Source organism: Triticum aestivum, chromosome 5D (genome assembly GCF_018294505.1).
Source record: "Triticum aestivum cultivar Chinese Spring chromosome 5D, IWGSC CS RefSeq v2.1, whole genome shotgun sequence".
In the NCBI taxonomy this organism is placed as follows: Eukaryota; Viridiplantae; Streptophyta; class Magnoliopsida; order Poales; family Poaceae; genus Triticum; species Triticum aestivum.
The window spans coordinates 357,989,758-357,993,459 of NC_057808.1; positions in this window are offsets into that span (position 1 = coordinate 357,989,758).

The window sequence follows — 3,702 nt, forward strand, 5'->3', positions numbered from 1 at the left end:
GAGACATATCCCCCTAAACCAACAGTAACAATATCTTTCTCGCAGTCTATCTTAGCATTAACAGTATTCAAGAAGGGTCTACCAAATATAATGGGACAAAAATTATCTTGTGGGGAACCAAGAACAAGAAAATCAGTAGGATACATAATCTTCCCACACAAGGCTTCAACATATCTAACAATCCCAATTGGTGATATATTATCTCTATTAGCAAGCTTAATAGTAACATCAATAGCTTCTATCTCAGCAGGTGTAATATCATTCATAATTTCTTTATATAATGTATATGGAATTGCACTCACACTAGCACCGACATCACATAAGCCATGATAACAATGATCTCCTATTTTAACAGAAACAAGAGGCATGCCAACAACAGGTCTATGTTTACCTTTCATATCGGTTTTAGCAATTCTAGAAGCTTCATCACAGAAATAAATAACATGCCCATCAATACTATCAACCAAGAGATCTTTAAACATAGCAATACTAGGTTCAACTTTAATTTGTTCAGAGGGTGTATGTGTTTTAGTATTACTTTTATGAACCACAGTTGAAGCTTTAGCATGATCCTTTATTCTAACAGGGAAAGGTGGTTTCTCAATATAAGCAGTAGGGACAATAGGATCAACATTATAAATAATAGTTTCTTCTTCAACTTTAATAGGTTCAACTACTTTAACTTCAATGGGAGGATGATATTTAAACCACTTCTCCTTAGGGAGATCAACATGAGTAGCAAAAGATTCACAAAAGGAAGCTACTATCTCAGAGTCAAGTCCATACTTAGTGCTAAAATCACGAAAAGCATCGGTATCCATAAAAGATTTAACACAATCAAACTTAAGGTTTATACCTGACTCTTTACCTTCATCGAGATCCCAATCTTCAGAGTTGCATTTAATTCTTTCTAATAAATTCCATTTGAATTCAATATCCTTCTTCCTATAGGAACCAGTACAAGAAGTATCGAGCATGGATCGATCATTATGAGAAATCTGGGCATAAAAATTATGAATAATACTTTCTCTTGAGAGCTCATGATTGGGGCATGAGTATAACATTGACTTAAGCCTCCTCCAAGCTTGAGCGATACTTTCTCCTTCACAAGGCCAAAAATTATATATATAATTCTGATCACGATGAACCAGATGCATAGGATAAAACTTCTGATGAAATTCCAATTTCAATCATCCAATAGCCTATACCATGTCAATGCCTTTCCCTTCAAAGATAAACAGAAGACCTTCTTCCTGACAACATCCTCGGGAATACCTGCAAGCTTAAATAATCCACAAACTTCATCCACATAGATTAGGTGCATATCAGGATGTAATGTTCCATCTCCTGCATAAGGATTAGCTAGCAGTTTCTCTACCATACCCGAAGGAATTTCATAATAAATATTTTCAGTAGGTGCAGTAGGTTGAGGAGTAGCTAACTTTGGTTCCGATCGAGGTGAAGATACCCCGAACAAACCCATCAAAGGATTATTTTCCATAGTAACAAGTGACAGTAAATTTTAGCACACTATATAAATGTTTTCTTACCAAATTCCACTTACCAAAGGTGCTTCACTCCCCGGCAACGGCGCCAGAAAAGAGTCTTGATGACCCACAAGTATAGGGGATCTATCGTAGTCCTTTCGATAAGTAAGAGTGTCGAACCCAACGAGAGCAGAAGGAAATGACAAGCGGTTTTCAGTAAGGTATTCTCTGCAATCACTGAAATTATCGGTAACAGATAGTTTTGTGATAAGGTAATTTGTAACGGGTAACAAGTAATAAAAGTAAACAAGGTGCATCAAGGTGGCCCAATCCTTTTTGTAGCAAAGGACAAGCCTGGACAAACTCTTATATAAAGGAAAGGGCTCCCGAGGACACATGGGAATTATCGTCAAGCTAGTTTTCATCATGCTCTTATGATTCGCGTTCGTTACTTTGATAATTTGATATGTGGGTGGACCGGTACTTGGGTGCTGCCCTTCCTTGGACAAGCATCCCACTTATGATTAACCCCTCTTGCAAGCATCCACAACTACAAAAGAAGTATTAAGGTAAACCTAACCATAGAATGAAACATGTAGATCCAAATCAGCCCCTTACGAAGCAACGCATAAACTAGGGTTTAAGCTTCTGTCACTCTAGCAACCCATCATCTACTTATTACTTCCCAATGCCTTCCCCTAGGCCCAAATAATGGTGAAGTGTCATGTATTCGACGTTCACATAACACCACTAGAGGAGAGACAACATACATCTCATCAAAATATCGAACGAATTCCAAATTCACATGATTACCTATAACAAGACTTCTCCCATGTCCTCAGGAACAAACATAACTACTCACAAAGCATATTCATAATCATGATCAGAGGAGTATTAATTATCATTAAGGATCTGAACATATGATCTTCCACCGAATAAACCAACTAGCATCAACTACAAGGAGTAATCAACACTACTAGCAACCCACAGGTACCAATCTGAGGTTTTGAGACCAAGATCGAATACAAGGGATGAACTAGGGTTTGAGAGGAGATGGTGCTGGTGAAGATGTTGATGGAGATTGACCCTCTCTCGATGAGAGGATCGATGGTGATGACGATGACGACGATTTCCCCCTCCCGGAGGGATATTTCCCTGGCAGAACAGCTTCGTCGGAGCCCTAGATTGGTTCTGCCCAAGTTCCGCCTCGAGGCGGCGGCGCTTCGTCCCAAAAGCTTCTTCCTGATTTTTTCCAGGGTAAAAGACACCATATAGCCAAAGATGGGCACCAGAGGCCTGCCAGGGGGCCCAGAAGGTCGGGGGGCGCGCCCTCCACCCTTGTGGCTGGCTGGTGGTCCCCCTCTGGTTCTTTCTTCGTCCAATATTTTTTATATATTCCAAAAATAATCTCCTTGAAGTTTCAGGACTTTTGGAGTTATGCAGAATAGGTCTCTAATATTTGCTCCTTTTCCAGTCCAGAATTCCAGCTGCCGGCATTCTCCCTCTTCATGTAAACCTTGTAAAATAAGGGAGAATAGGCATAAGTATTGTGATATAATGTGTAATAATAGCCCATAATGCAATAAATATCAATATGAAAGCATGATGCAAAATGGACGTATCATAATCCAATCGTCAGACTGCTCCAGGTGTTTGGAGCGTAGAATATTCTTGTGTTCCTCGATATACGGAGCCACCAAGGCGGAATTTTGTAAAAAAATGTGTAGTGTGCTTGAGTGAGAGAATGCCTGTCCATACATATTATTGCTTTCAGTCCTAGCATGCCTTTTCCACCCAGTTTGCCCTCATGCCGCTTCAGGAACACCAATCGGCTTAAGGTCACGAATAAAGTCAACACAAAACTCAAAGACCTCCTCATTTTCATGGCCCTTGGAGATGCTTCCTTCTGGCCTAGCACGGTTATGAACATATTTCTTTAAGACTCCCATGAACCTCTCAAAGGGGAACATATTGTGTAGAAATACAGGACCCAAAATGGCAATCTCTTCGACTAGGTGAACTAGGACGTGCGTCATGATATTGAAGAAGGATGGTGGGAACACCAACTCGAAACTGACAAGACATTGCACCAAATATTTCTCTTGTATGACTTTTGGATCGATTACCTTCTGAGAGATTGCACTGAGGAATGCACATAACTTCACAATGGTTAATCGAACTTTTTACGGTAGAAGCCCCCTGAATGCAACCGGAA